Genomic DNA, 17,312 nt, shown 5'->3' on the forward strand with positions numbered 1-17,312 from the left:
GAAACCCTGTCTCTACTAAAAATACAAAACTTAGCCAGGCATGGTGGTGGGCACCAGTAATCGCAGCTACTCGGGAGGCTGAGGCAGGAGAATCATTTGAACCCCGGAGGTGCAGGTTACAGTAAGCACCACTACACTCCAGCCTGGGTGACACAGCAATACACCATCTCAAATTAAGTATATTTATTTAGCTTTAAAACTGACTTTGAAAATCTCTTTACCTGGAGAAGTTATTTCCTGAAACTATTTTCTACTGCCTTTTAGAAACACTGTCTTCCTGGTTTTGTTTCTTCTTTGTATGTTGGCTTTGTTTGCTTGGGTTATGTTTGTTTGGGGAAAAAAAAAAAAAAAACAACCTGAAGTGAGTCTTGAAGTATTTTTAAGTGAGCACATTTTAATTTGAAATAACATTGGATTTCGCTTGGTGAAAAGAGAGACTAGATACTGAATAATTAGTGGTATCTGATAAGATGTTTACACGGAGAAGTGTAGACTCACCATGTACAAATCAACTATGATGGAGTTTGCCCACCTCTTCACCTACCTAAGGCCTATTCATCTGACATTTATCATCCAGATTTCACTTCCTCTAGGAAGCTTCCTGGATGCCTCCAAACAAGGTCAAAAGCACTGTCTACATGCTTCTTAGCAATCTGTAGCTCTAACATCAACATTTTATTCTGATTTTGCATTTACCTTCCTTCCTGCATTAGAATATGTGCCAGACTAAGTCTTGCTAAACATCATTAAAAAGCACTAGTATACTGCTGGTACAGAATAAGACAACCAACAAATATTGAATGAATGAATGAGTGAATCCAGAGTTAAGCCTCTGCTCACTTGGTGGTTGGATTGGTTTCAGGTGGAACGTCCATAGACTGACATCAATTTGACTGATACCAGTAAGAAGGGAAGTGTAAGATACACAGGCATCAGTTTCCCGAGGGTCTTAGATGAATGCTATATAGTCTGGACTTATTTCAGTTGTTAGCTCTAGATATGAGGGACAGGCAGAAGATCACTCTGAAGCAGGATGGAGCACATTTTAGTGGGCATTTATTGGTTACCTTCTCAGTATATTATCTAGTCTCTGTTATCCCAGAAATACCCCAAATTGCCAAATCACTTAGCAGAAGAAATTGAATCTTTACACTCTGCTCCTATTTAATCTACCCTTTTTGCTACTACCAGCTTTCCCTGGCCATGGTGACTGATTCAAGGACAGACTCATAATCTAAGGCAAAGCAATAAGTCATCAGGAGACTTACCTGCGTATCTCTCAACCATTGGAAAAAGTGAATATTCTTTGTATCTGGATGTGACAAGAAAGTATACAACCCCAGGAGCTGCTAGAACCCATCTTGAGTTTAAAGAGTTTGCCTTATAATAAAACCAATATCAACAAAGTAGGGTCTAATATGGGGAGGTACAAGTTTTTAGTGATATTGTTTGAGTCTTGGATAAAGATTCACTTAAAGCTAGAATCTGCCCTCCACATTCCTTTATAAACCTTAATGACACATGAAACTGAGCGTGTTACCTCTCAAAAGTATTCCTACAACAGTAGTCACAAACCTGTCATAACAGTCATACTACATTGAAATAATTTGTTTATATGTGCATTCCCCTATACTGTGAGCCCTCAGGGCATCAGATACGTCTTGTCCCCTAGGATGGTGTCTGGCACATATTTAGTGCTCTATAAATCTTTGTAGAATTACCAAATGAATGGATGGATAAGAGTTGCAATAGAGGTAAATTATATTTCCAATTTTTTTATTCCAGACAAACAAATCATATTCCTGTATTTTTTCTCTATATTTCAAAGGTAATTAGATGTCAACCCTTTTTACTTTCATTTTTCTGAAGGTTTTATAAGGAAACTATGTACAGGATATCCATTTTTTTGAGAATGACTCCCACATTGGCGAGTCTAGCTTATTCCCACAGGAATTCCTAAAACCGAGCAAATGATTTCAAATTTGTTGAGATCGCATAATTTACTAGAGAGTAAAGAGATCTTGTCACCTTTCTTCTAAAGCAAGTGTCTGCTACAGGCATTCCCTGTGGGAATGTATAATTGGAAAATTAAAAAGCATCTTTAAAGGCAACGTTGTGCTATAAAAAATGTTGGCAGTGCTCCAAGGTGGACTGTGTATGCTATTAGATATTTTTGAGAATTTACTCTGCCTGTGCTAAGAATTTTCAATCATTCCCTTCTTGGGTAAAATTAGGGCATCTGGAGAGAAGTAAACTCCCTAACACAAGCAGCAAATTTCCATTTTTCACCATAATGTGTTCCTAAAAACTACGTTGGGAAGCAAAATTATTAAAAATAGAACTTTTTTCCTTTCATACAATTTTCATTAAGTTTAAAACTGAAGTTATTTATTCACACAAGCAAGTAATATTTATATACTGGTTAGGTGAGATGTTGATTGTGGCTTTCCTCTGCAGCCAAGAGAGAATAAAACAACCGGACAATGTAAGACGACTATGTCTCTCAGAAAGTAATACAGTAGAAAGCCTAGTTCAAAGTAAGAAACACATGGTATATATAACACGACTGTTCCATTCCAGAGCCTGTGGAAGGTAGGGCTGTTTGCTCATGTCATTCTTTCATTATTTATCTATATTAAACCTTAGAATCTTTCTTAATACCAAAATTGCAGTGTCACTAGCATTCATTTGAAATTGTTACTACCTTTGACAGGTCTAATACCCTAGACTTAAGGTGATTGCTTACATGCCTACAACCAGGGAAATATTCTCACCTGGTGGCAACATCTTGATTTGCAGTCATAGCCCCAGGAGAAAGACTCCAACATTTTAAGTCTAATTCAGCAAAGCCAGGTCTACAAATAGTGGCAAACATAATTTAAGCAATTATCTTTAAAATGATAGCTTTTACTACACTTCGTGAATTTCTAGAAGCCCCCTGCCCATGCTATCATGGGGTATTTCAATAATAATCAACTTGTTATGTAGATATGCCAAATAATTCTGTTCAGCCAGACCCATTTAATTCAGCAGGAATTTGCTGATATCCTGTTATATGCATAGTTCATTAGTGGATTATTTTAGGAGTTTGAAAAAAATATGCCTCAACATCTGTGCTTTAAAAATTTATACTATTGTAATGTCACAAATATATGTGCAGAGTTCTGCTTCCACTAATGATGGAGTAGCTCATATTGGATTAAATTTGCCAAAGACTAGAATTATAAATCAGGACAAAATATTAAAACAAAAAAAACCCCAACTATTTAAAGATACAAGACAGTGGTCAAATGCAAGCAAAAAATGAAATTTCCTTTTGAAATAAGGAAACTACAGTAGGTGAAATTTGTGTGTATGTGACTTTGTGCATATGGACACTCCCAAACCAATGGGATATCTAGAACTCGATTTTAAAGCTAAAGTCTCACTACCTTTAAGAGTCAGGGGATAAATTTCAGGGCTGAAAATTTATCTGAAAAGTGAGGGATGAGACCATAAGGGAGGAAGCCACATCCAGTAATTCATTTATATATATAAAACATACACACACACCCACATACGCACATATCACACTACCATCACCACTGCCACATCACCAAAATTTCTTGGCTAGCCCCTGAACAGCACATGTGTGGAAAATTCCAAGGAGCCTGACAGAAAGCAATAGGTGCAAGGCCAGAGAAACTAAGCATAAATTTCAGATCCAAACTCCACAGGATGTGGAGTTTGGAGTTTTAGGTTAACCAAATAAACAGCCCAATGGATCCAAAATTAATACTCCTCAGAAGATGATAAAACTCAGAGTCTCTACAATGTATCACTCTAAATATTCATTATACAATCAAAGATTACTATCTATGTGAACAAATAGGAAAATTTTACTCATAGTCAAGAGCAATATCAAGCAAGAGAAAATAACCCTGAAATGATTCAGATGTTGGAGTTTGCAGACAATAACTTAAAAGCACTTAAAAATATATTTAAAAATGTAAAATAAAATATCGTGATACAAATAAAGAGACATGGAAAATCAACAAAAAATTTAAAACTAGCAAATAACCAAATCAAAAATTTAGGACTAAAAAGTACAATATCTGAAATAAAAATTTCACTGGATGAGCTAAACAAAATTGGATATAAAAATATTTGAATAAATCATGGCCAAGGATTCCCCACATACAGAAAAGAATGTAAACCTTTAGATCCTTGAAGTTCAGTGGACCAAAATGGAAACAAATGAAAAGAAAACCACATTTAGGTACATCCAAGTCAAACTGGTGAAAACAAAGGATAAAAAGGAAATTTCAGGGAAGCCAGAGAACTCATTACATAGAGGCAAAATAAATACAGACAGTCTATGACTTACAATGATTTGACTTATAATTTTCCAATGTGTGAAAGCAATACACATTCAATAAAAACTTTACTTTGAATATCCATGCAACCATCCTGTTTTTCACTTTTGATACAGTATTCAATAAATTGCATGAGATATTCAACATTTTATTATAAAACAGGCTTTGTGTTAGATGATTTTGCCCAATTACAGGCTAATGTAAGTGTTCTGAGCATATTTAAGGTAGGATAGGCTAATCTATAATGTTAGGTAGGGAGGTGTATTAAATGCATTTCTGACATGATATTTTATTGGGTTTATTGGGATGTAACTCTATTGAAATTTGACCGTATGTATATGAATGCTGGCTAATGTCCCACAAGAAATAATGGAACCCAAAAGGCAGTGGAAAGAAAAAATACTGTCAGCATAGAAATTATTATTTTAAAATAAAGGAAAAATAAAGACAATAAAAAGTGAGATAACTGGTTTATAGCAGATTATACTAAATTAAATGCTATAGGAAGTTATTCAGTGAAAATAAATCATAATATATAGATTCCTTCAGATCTACAAGAAGGAATAAAGAGCATCAGAAACGCAAATAAGTGAATAAATATATTATCCATTTTTTCACTGAATTTCTTTAAAATCCCCTGCATATTTGAAGAAAACATTGTAACTTTTATTGTTAGGTCTACAATATATGTACATGTAATATACATAATATTAATAGCACAAAGGATGGGGTAGGAGGTTAAATGGATCTATGCTGTCTGGAGGCCTGTACATTTTACAAAAAAAAAAAAAAAAGGTACAATATTAACATACAACAACTGTGATGAGTAAAAGATACATATTATAACACCTATGGCAACCAATAAATGTAAATCCAAAGAGGTATAACTTAAAAGTTAATGGAGATATTAGGGTTTAAATTTTGTCCCTCTAAAATTTATATATATTTGAGTTCTAATCCCAGTACTTCAAAATGTGAGTTTATTGAGAGATACAGTTTTTACAGAGGTAATCAAGTTAAAATGAGGTAATTTGGGTAGCCCCTAATTTAATAGGATTTGTGTCCTTTTAAGTGGTAAAATCTGGAGACAGACACACATACAAGGAGAAAGCCAGGTGAACAAAGAGATGGCCATCTACAGGCCAAGGAAGAGAAGCTGGAACAAATTCCTCTCTCATGGTCCTCAGAAGGAACGAACTATGCCAACACCTTGATTTGAGACTTCTAGTCTTATAAGCTGGTCCAACCTGCCTTATTTTGTTGTTGTTGTTATTGTTGCTGTTGTATTGTTTTGTTTTGTTTTAGGTTTTTAGCAGCCTAAAGCCATGGTTTTTCATTTCTGTCTCCGGTGATAAGCGGAAAAGAGGCATGAGGAAGGGGCTTTACTAGCCCAACCCAAGACAGAAACTAAGAACCCACAACTGTATTCTCTCCCTTCAACACCCCTGCACACTGAGACAAAGACATTTGTTTAAACTATGTATAGTGTGGTATTTTGTTACAGTAGAGACAGCACATTAATATAAGAGGATTTAAAATAAAATTTTAACAAATATTTGATTAAAAGAAAAGTAGAAAAAGAGGAACAAGAACAACAACCAAAAGAGAGAGAAAAAAAAGGAAGGATAATGGAGAAAAAAATAATAAAAGGTTAAACATAAACCCAATCACGTCAATTAAATGTAAATAAATGAAATACCTTATGTAAAAAACAGAGGATGTCAGACTGAGTTTAAGAAAGCAAGATCTAAATATATGCTATTTGCACATTAAACATAAAGACACAGCAAGATAGCCAGTAGAAGGATAGTGAAAGGCATTCCATGAAAGGATTAAGCATAAGAAAGGTGAATCAATGTGTTAATAAATATTATTGTATATGTTATATTAGTATCAAATTATCTTTGTAAATATTCATGTAATATAAATTTTTTTGATGAGCTGTACTATAAATAACAAAGGACATTTTACAATTCTAAAAGTCTCTATTAGGAGGATGAAACAATCATAAATGTGTATAATCTAATAATAGTTTCAAAATACACGGGGTGAAAGTCTAACAGAACGAATAGGAGTAAAAAACAGACCCACAAATTAGGTAGAAATTTTAATAGCCCTCTCAAAATAATTAAAAGAATAACTAGATGAAATTCATCAGTAGACTATAAAATAGCTAAACAACGACATCAACTGCTTTGATCCAATTGACATTTAGGGAAAAATATATACTGCAAAATGCACGTACTTCAATGCCAGTAGATAGTCATTGAAGTACACTATGTGCTGTCATAAAACAAATCTGAATAAATTGCTAAGGACTGAAATTTTACAAAGCATGTTCAGTAGGGAAGTATATTTAATACATTTCTGACTTATGATATTTTATTGGGTTTATTGGAATAAATGGCTCTACCATTCTGGGGTCTGGAAGGTGGTGGCACTCTTCCCAAGCTCCACTAGGCAGTGCCCCAGTGGAGACTCTTTGTCGAGGCTCCAATCCATATTTCTCCTTGGCACTTCTGCAGTAGAATCTCTCTGCAGTGCCACTGAACCTGCAGCAGGCTTCTTCCTGGGCACACAGCCTTTCCCACACATACTCTGAATTCTAGGTGGAAACTTCCAAGCCTCCTTTACTCTTGCATTTTGAAAGCCTGAAGAAGTAACACCACATGAAAACCACCACGGTGTAGGGCTTGTGCCTTCCAGAGTAGCAGCCTGAACTGTATATGGGTCCCTTTGAGCCATGGCTGGAGCTCAAACATCAAAGGATGCAGGGAGCAGTGTGCAAGCTTGCACAGAGCAACAGGGTCCAGAGCCTGGTCCCTGACCTCATTCTTTGCTCCTAGACCTCTGGGTCTGTGATGGAAGGGGCTGCCTCAAAGATCTCTGAAATGCCTTCAAGACCTTTTTCCCATTGTCTTGGCTATTAGCACTTGGCTCCCTTTTAGTCATATAAATCTTTCTAGCAAGTGCTTGCTTCCTACCCACTTCAGTTCCTCTCCTGAGGACATTCTTGCCTGCTCTACCACATGGCCAAGCTGCAAAATTTCCAAACTTTTATTCTCTGCTTCCCTTTTAAGTTTCAACTTTAAGTCATTCCTTTGCTCTCATATCTCCTACAAGCAGCCATGCCACACCTTGGACACTTTGTTGCTTAGAAATTTCTTCTGCCAGATGCTCTAGGTTATAATTAATAAGCTAAAACTTCCACAAATCCCTAAGACATGGACACAATGCAGCTAAGTTATTTGCTAGGGTGTAGTGTGGGTGACCTTCACTCCAGTTCTCAATAACTTCCTCATTTCCATCTGAGGCTTCATCAGCCTGGCCTTTGCTGTTCAGATTTCTATCAGCATTTTTGTGATAATTACTTGACAAGTCTCTAAGAAGTTCCAAACTTTCCCCCATCTTCCTGTCTTCTGAGCCCTCCAAACTCTTCCTACTTCTGCCTACTGCACGGTTCCAAAACTGCTTCCTCATTTTCAGGCATCTTCAAAGCAACACTGCACTCTCAATACCAGTTTTCTGTCTTCATCCATTTTGCATTGCTATAAAGAAAAACCTGAGACTATGTAGTTTATTATCAAAAAGAGGTTTATGTAGCTTATGGTTCCACAGAATGTGCAAGCATGGCACCCATGTCTGCTCAGCTTCTGATAAGGTCTCAGGAAGCTTACAACCATGATGGAAGGTGAAAAGGGAGCAAGTATGTCACACAGCGTAAAACAGCAAGAGAGAAGGGGGAGATCCCAGAAATTTTAAACAACCATATCTTGCATGAACTCGTCGATGAGAACTCTCTCATTACCATGAAGACAGCACCAAGCGATTCATGAGGAATCTACCCCCATGACCCAAATACCTTCCACAAAGCCCTACCTGCAACACTGGTGATCACATTTCAACATGAGTTTTGGAGGAGACAAAACGTTTAAACTATATCACAATCTTAACAAATTTTAAGAAATTAAAACCAGTTATTTGTAAATAATTACAATTATAACCAAATGAACTTTACCTGAAACTATATCATTGATTTAAAATCTAAAATCAATCAATACATTCACCACATTATCAGAATAAGTAAAAAACAAAATACAAAAAGACTGTAACTATCAGAAAATCAAAAAAATATAAACATTGATCATTTTGGTGCCATTTGATTGAATTATTTGATACAATTCAATACTCATTGAGTTAAGAACTCTCAGCAAACTAGAAACAGAAGAGAATGTCCTCATTCTATAAAAGGCATCTGAGAAAAATCTACAGAGGACATCATACTTAATGATGAAACATTTAATGGCTTCTTACTGGGATCAAGAACAGACGTTTACTATTACTCCTGCTATTCAACATTGCACTGTATAATCTAACTAGTACAATAGTACAAAACATAGATTAAAGAAACAAATATTGAACAGATAGGAGTGAAATTATGTTTATTCACAGATGATATTGTTGTCTATATGGAAAATCCTTAGTAATCTAGGAAGCAACTATAGTAATTAATGTTTGAATTTAGCAAGGTTTCAGGACACAAAAATCATTAAACTAAAGTGAATTGCATTTCTATATTCTACCATTAAAATTGAAAATAACACTTAAAAGACTATTACACTGAGGGGCGGAGCAAGATGGCCGAATAGGAGCAGCTCCAGTCTCCAACTCCCAGCGCGAGCGACACAGAAGACCGGTGATTTCTGCATTTTCAACTAAGGTACTGGGGTCATCTCACTAGGGATTGCCGGACAATCGGTGCTGGTCAGCTGCTGCAGCCCGACCAGCGAGAGCTGAAGCAGGGCGAGGCATCGCCTCGCCTGGGAAGTGCAAGGGGGAAGGGAATCCCTTTTCCTAGCCAGGGGAACAGAGACACACAATACCTGGAAAATCGGGTAACTCCCACCCCAATACTGCGCTTTAAGCAAATGGGCACACCAGGAGAATATATCCCACACCTGGCTGGGAGGGTCCCACGCCCACGGAGCCTCCCTGGCTCAGTTAGATCAGCAGTCTGCGATCTAACTGAAACGGCAGCAGCGAGGCTGGGGGAGGGGCGCCCGCCATTGCTGAGGCTTAAGTAGGTAAACAAAGCCGCTGGGAAGCTCGAAGTGGGTGGAGCTCACAGCAGCTCAAGGAAACCTGCCTGTCTCTGTAGACTCCACCTCTGGGGACAGGGCACAGATAAAAAACAACAACAACAAAGCAGCAGAACCTCTGCAAACGCAAATGACTCTGTCTGACAGCTTTGAAGAGAGCAGTGGATCTCCCAACATGGAGGTTGAGATCTGAGAATGGACAGACTGCCTGCTCAAGCAGGTCCCTGACCCCTGAGTAGCCTAACTGGGAGACATCCCCCACCAGGGGCAGTCTGACACCCCGCACCTCACAGGGTGGAGTACACCCCTGAGAGGAAGCTTCCAAAGTAAGAATCAGACAGGTACACTCGCTGTTCAGCAATATTCTATCTTCCGCAATCTCTGCTGCTGATACCCAGGCAAACAGGGTCTGGAGTGGACCTCAAGCAATCTCCAACAGACCTACAGCTGAGGGTCCTGACTGTCAGAAGGAAAACTATCAAACAGGAAGGACACCTATACCAAAACCCCATCAGTATGTCACCATCATCAAAGACCAGAGACAGATAAAACCACAAAGATGGGGAAAAAGCAGGGCAGAAAAGCTGGAAATTCAAAAAATAAGAGCGCATCTCCCCCTGCAAAGGGGAGCAGCCCATCGCCAGCAACGGATCGAAGCTGGTCAGAGAATGACTTTGACGAGATGAGAGAAGAAGGCTTCAGTCCATCAAACTTCTCAGAGCTAAAGGAGGAATTACATACCCAGCACAAAGAAATGAATACAGGAGCACCCAGATTCATAAAGCAAGTCCTTAGAGACTTACAAAGAGACTTAGACTCCCATACAATAATAATGGGAGACTTCAACACTCCACTGTCAACATTAGACAGATCAATGAGACAGAAAGTTAACAAGGATATCCAGGAATTGAACTCATCTCTGCACCAAGCAGACCTAATAGACATCTATAGAACTCTCCACCCCAAATCAACAGAATATACATTCTTCTCAGCACCACATCACACTTATTCCAAAATTGACCACATAATTGGAAGTAAAGCACTCCTCAGCAAATATCAAAGAACAGAAATTATAATAAACTGTCTCTCAGACCACAGTGCAATCAAACTAGAACTCAGGACTAAGAAACTCAATCAAAACCGTTCAACTACATGGAAACTGAACAACCTGCTCCTGAATGACTACTGGGTACATAACGAAATGAAGGCAGAAATAAAGATGTTCTTTGAAGCCAATGAGAACAAAGATACAACATACCAGAATCTCTGGGACACATATAAAGCAATGTGTAGAGGGAAATTTATAGCACTAAATGCCCACAAGAGGAAGCAGGAAATATCTAAAATTGACACTCTAACATCACAATTAAAAGAACTAGAGAGGCAAGAGCAAACACATTCAAAAGCTAGCAGAAGGCAAGAAATAACTAAGATCAGAGCAGAACTGAAGGAGATAGAGACACAAAAAACCTCCAAAAAATCAATGAATCCAGGAGTTGGTTTTTGAAGCGATCAACAAAATTGACAGACCGCTAGCAAGACTAATAAAGAAGAAAAGAGAGAAGAATCAAATAGACACAATAAAAAATGATAAAGGGGATATCACCACCGACCCCACAGAAATACAAACTACCATCAGAGAATACTATAAATGCCTCTACACAAATCAACTAGAAAATCTAGAAGAAATGGATAATTTCCTGGACACTTACACTCTTCCAAGACTAAACCAGGAAGAAGTTGAATCCCTGAATAGACCAATAGCAGGCTCTGAAATTGAGGCAATAATTAATAGCCTACCCACCAAAAAAAGTCCAGGACCAGATGGATTCACAGCTGAATTCTACCAGAGGTCCAAGGAGGAGCTGGTACCATTCCTTCTGAAACTATTCCAATCAATAGAAAAAGAGGGAATCCTCCCTAACTTTTTATGAGGCCAACATCATCCTGATACCAAAGCCTGGCAGAGACACAACAAAAAAAGAAATTTTAGACCAATATCCCTGATGAACATCGATGCAAAAATCCTCAATAAAATACTGGCAAACCGGATTCAGCAGCACATCAAAAAGCTTATCCACCATGATCAAGTGGGCTTCATCCCTGGGATGCAAGGCTGGTTCAACATTCGCAAATCAATAAACGTAATCCAGCATATAAACAGAACCAAAGACAAGAACCACATGATTATCTCAATAGATGCAGAAAAGGCTTTTGACAAAATTCAACAGCCCTTCATGCCAAAAACGCTCAATAAATTCGGTATTGATGGAACGTACCTCAAAATAATAAGAGCTATTTATGACAAACCCACAGCTAATATCATACTGAATGGGCAAAAACTGGAAAAATTCCCTTTGAAAACTGGCACAAGACAGGGATGCCCTCTCTCACCACTCCTATTCAACATAGTGTTGGAAGTTCTGGCTAGGGCAATCAGGCAAGAGAAAGAAATCAAGGGTATTCAGTTAGGAAAAGAAGAAGTCAAATTGTCCCTGTTTGCAGAAGACATGACGGTATATTTAGAAAACCCCATTGTCTCAGCCCAAAATCTCCTTAAGCTGATAAGCAACTTCAGCAAAGTCTCAGGATACAAAATTAATGTGCAAAAATCACAAGCATTCTTATACACCAGTAACAGACAGAAAGCCAAATCATGAATGAACTTCCATTCACAATTGCTTCAGAGAGAATAAAATACCTAGGAATCCAACTTACAAGGGATGTAAAGGACCTCTTCAAGGAGAACTACAAACCACTGCTCAGTGAAATCAAAGAGGACACAAACAAATGGAAAACATACCATGCTCATGGATAGGAAGAATCAATCTCGTGAAAATGGCCATACTGCCCGAGGTTATTTATAGATTCAATGCCATCCCCATCAAGCTACCAATGAGTTTCTTCACAGAATTGGAAAAAACTGCTTTAAAGTTCACATGGAACCAAAAAAGAACCCGCATTGCCAAGACAATCCTAAGTCAAAAGGACAAAGCTGGAGGCATCATGCTACCTGACTTCAAACTATACTACAAGGCTACAGTAACCAAAACAGCATGGTACTGGTACCAAAACAGAGATATAGACCAATGGAACAGAACAGAGTCCTCAGAAATAATACCACACATCTACAGCCATCTGATCTTTGACAAACCTGAGAGAAACAAGAAATGGGGAAAGGATTCCCTATTTAATAAATGGTGCTGGGAAAATTGGCTAGCCGTAAGTAGAAAGCTGAAACTGGATCCTTTCCTTACTCCTTATATGAAGATTAATTCAAGATGGATTAGAGACTTAAATGTTAGACCTAATACCATAAAAACCCTAGAAGAAAATCTAGGTAGTACCATTCAGGAATAGGCATGGGCAAGGACTTCATGTCTAAAACACCAAAAGCAATGGCAGCAAAAGCCAAAATTGACAAATGGGATCTAATTAAACTAAAGAGCTTCTGCACAGCAAAAGAAACTACCATCAGAGTGAACAGGCAACCTACAGAATGGGAGAAAATTTTTGCAATCTACTCATCTGTCAAAGGGCTAATATCCAGAATCTACAAAGAACTCAAACAAATATACAAGAAAAAAACAAACAACCCCATCAAAAAGTGGGCAAAGGATATGAACAGACATTTCTCAAAAGAAGACATTCATACAGCCAACAGACACATGAAAAAATGCTCATCATCACTCGCCATCAGAGAAATGCAAATCAAAACCACAATGAGATACCATCTCACACCAGTTAGAACGGCAATCATTAAGAAGTCAGGAAACAACAGGTGTTGGAGAGGATGTGGAGAAATAGGAACACTTTTACACTGTTGGTGGGATTGTAAACTAGTGCAACCATTATGGAAAACAGTATGGCAATTCCTCAAAGATCTAGAACTAGAGGTACCATATGACCCAGCCATCCCACTACTGGGTATATACCCAAAGGATTATAAATTATTCTACTACAAAGACACATGCACACATATGTTTATTGCGGCACTATTCACAATAGCAAAGACTTGGAATCAACCCAAATGTCCATCTGTGACTGACTGGATTAAGAAAATGTGGCATATATACACCATGGAATACTATGCAGCCATAAAAAAGGATGAGTTTGCATCCTTTGTAGGGACATGGATGCAGCTGGAAACCATCATCCTTAGCAAACTGTCACAAGAACTGAAAACCAAACACCGCATGTTCTCACTCATAGGTGGGAATTCAACAATGAGATCACTTGGACTCGGGAAGGGGAACATCACACACTGGGGCCTATCATGGGGAGGGGGAGGGGGGAGGGATTGCATTGGGAGTTATACATGATATAAATAATGAATTGATGAGTGCTGATGAGTTGATGGGTGCAGCACACCAACATGGCACTAGTATACATATGTAACAAACCTGCATGTTATGCACACGTACCCTAGAACTTAAAGTATAATAAAAAAAAAAAATTTTATATTGAAATCCTCACCCTCATTATGACTTTATGAGGAGATGGGGTCTTTTCAAAGGTAATTAATGTTAAAGAGGGTCATAAGGGTGAGGCCATAATCCAATGTGACTATTGTTATTATTATAAGAGACAGTGAGACACCAGAGTGGGCTGCTCACAGTGCCATGTGAAGACACAGAAAGGTGGCCATATGCAAACCAAGGACAGAGGCCACATGAGAAATCAACTGTCCTGGAACCTTGACCTTAGACCTCCAGCCTCCAAAACTGTGAGATATTATTTTTATTAAACCACCCAGACTTCGGTATTTTCTTATGATAGTCCTAGCAGACTAATGTACATTATTATAATATTGATGTCTGCAGGGTCTGTAATTACATCCCTTATTTTATTTCTGATATGGTAATTTGCATTTTGTTCTTTTTAAAAAAATTTCTTAGTCTTGCTTGAGGATTGTCTATTATTGATCTTTTCAAGTAATTGGCAATTTTATTAATTGTTCTGTATTATTTCATATTTTCAATTTTATTTCTTTTTACATCTTTATTATTTCCTGCTTCATGCTCCTTTTTTTGTTTACTATTTTTTCCCAGGTTATTGATGTGGGAAGCTAAATTATTTGGAACCTTGTTTTCTCCAAGATGAGAGTTTGGAGCTATAAATTTCTTCTGTGCACTGCTTTTGCTGTGTTTCACAAATTTAGATATGTTGTCTTTTTATTGTTTTTAAGTTCAATGTAGTTTTGTTTTTTCTACAGAATTTCTTTTAAATTTTCTAAGACTTGGAGATGTTTGTGTTTTTTTGTTGTTGTTGACTTTGAGTCGGATTTTCTTATGGTTAGGAATTACACTCTGTATAATATAATCTTAAATTTTTGTAAGCTTTCTTGCATGGTCCAGGAGATGGTCTATCTTGCCTTATGTTCCATGGACACTTGAAAAGAATGTATGTTCTGCTGTTGTTGATTATATTATTCTACAAATATCACCTATCTATTTGCATGGTGGTTGATGATGGTGTTGAATTGTTCTATTTTCTTGCATATTTGCTGCTGAAACATTCTCTATCCTATTTTCTTTAGAAATAAATGTCAAATTCCTCAACTATAAAAAAAAGACTATTACACTTAAAACAACCTAAAAAATATTTCATAGTTCTTAGAAATAAATTCAACTAAAAGTGTGTAATACCTCCATACCAAAAACCACATAACATTGCTGAAAAACATTTTCAAAGACCTAAACAAACATAGAATTGCAGCACGTTCATGAATCAGAACAGTCAGTATTTCTAAGGTGTCAATTATTTCCCAAATCTATAAATTCAATGCAATCCCATAATCAAGGATAGTCATTTTCTAGAAATTGTCAAACTGATACTATAATTTACATGAAAATTCAAAAGACATAGAATAGCCCAAATATTCTTGGGAAAAAAGAACAAAACTGATGGACTTTCATCGTCTCACTTGAAGTCTTAGCATAAAGCTTCAATAATAAAGATAGTGTGCTTTTGGCTTAATGACATCAAAGATATCAATGGAATAGAGTTCATAAACAGACCAATTCTTGTATGGTCAAATAATTTTCCACAAAATGACCAAAGTTATTTAATAGGGAAAAGGGAGTCTTTCTTTAAAAATGATGCTACAGCAACTCAATATGCACATGAAAAAAATAAAAATAAACCATGAACTCTTCTGTTAGTCTGTTCGTGTTACTATAAATGAATACCTGAGGCTGGGTAATTTATCAAGAAAATAGGTTTATTTGGCTCACAGGTCTACAGGCTGTATGATAAGTACAGTGCCAGCATCTGTTTCCGAGGAGGGCCTCAGGTTGCTTACCCTCATGATGGAAGGCAAAGGGGTAACAACATGTACAGAGATCACATGGTAAGAGAGGAGCAAGAGAGCAAGTATAGAGATGCCAGGTTCTTTTCAACAACCAGTTCTTGTGGGAATTACTAGAGTGAGAAGCCACTCACCCCCTTAAGGAAAGGTATCAATCTATTGATGAGCAATCTACGCTCACAACCCAAATACCTCTCATTAGGCCTCATTTCCAATATTGGGCCTCAAATATCTAACCTATAACAACTCTATACCATATGGTTTGAGATGAACCATAAACCTAAATGTAAGTGTTGAAAGTATAAAGTCTCTAGAATAAAACATAGAATGTTACTTTTGTAGCCTGGAGTCAGGCAAACATTTCTAAATACAACACAGAAAGCAATAACCATAAAAAAACAAAAATGTATACACTAGATTCATCAAAATTTAAAGTATCTGCTCATCAAAAATAATTAAGAAAAAGAATAGGTAAGCTTCATACTGGTAGAAAATGTTTGTGATACAATATTTTTGACAAAGGTTTTATTTTCATAACATGTAAATAACTCCTACAATTCAATAGCAAGAGGACAAACGATTCTATAAAAATGAGAAAAACTTGAACAGAGAACAGCCTCCCAAGGAAAAACATAGAAATGGTCACAAGCCCATGAATAAAGCATTCAACGTAGTTAGCTCTCAGGAAAATGCAAGTTAAAACCATCAGAAGATACCAGTACACACTTACTATAAAAGCAAAAATACCCACAAGTCAATCACTGGGGAACATGGAGCAATCAGAACTCTCATACACTATACTGAAACTGTAAAATAGTACAACCACATTGAAAAACAGTTTGTTTGATATTAAGTCAAACATACACCCACCCTATGATCCAGCATTTTCACACCTAGGTATTCTTCCAAAAAGAATGAAAACAAATGTCCACAAAAAAACTTGCTAAAGAATGTTCATAGTATATCTATTCATAATAGCAAAAAACTTGTAAGCAACCCAGATGTCCATCAACAGGAGAATTAATAAAAAAATTGTGGTATATTAATAAAAGAAGTCCTACTCAGCAATAAAAATAAATGTACTACCGATACATACAACAACATGTCGAGCAAAAATGTCAGGCATTAAAGAGTACACATACTATGTGAGTCTATTAGAAATTCTAAAACAAGCAAGACTATAGTGGAAAATTCATAAAAGTGTTGTCTTTTGAGTGCAGAGGTCATTGACTGAGAAAGAATTTTCTAGGTTGACAAAAATGTTCTATATCTTGATGAGTATTATGATCTCAATGTTGGTGTGCCCCACTCCCAAATGTGTATGTTGAAATTTATTCCCCAATGCATGAGTATTAGGATGTTAGGGCTTTGGGAGGTAACTAGGCCATGAGAGAAGAGCACTCATCAATGGATTATGCTCTTATAAAAGAAGTTAAAGAGGGAGAGTTCTAGCCTCTTGGGTCCTTTCGGTCACATGAGAACACAGCAAGAGGTGCCATCTATGAAGCAGAGAGCGAGCTTTCACTAGACATCAGTTCCACTGGTGAC

Source organism: Trachypithecus francoisi, unplaced genomic scaffold, assembly GCF_009764315.1.
Source record: "Trachypithecus francoisi isolate TF-2019V2 unplaced genomic scaffold, Tfra_2.0 Contig00586, whole genome shotgun sequence".
Classification (NCBI taxonomy): Eukaryota; Metazoa; Chordata; class Mammalia; order Primates; family Cercopithecidae; genus Trachypithecus; species Trachypithecus francoisi.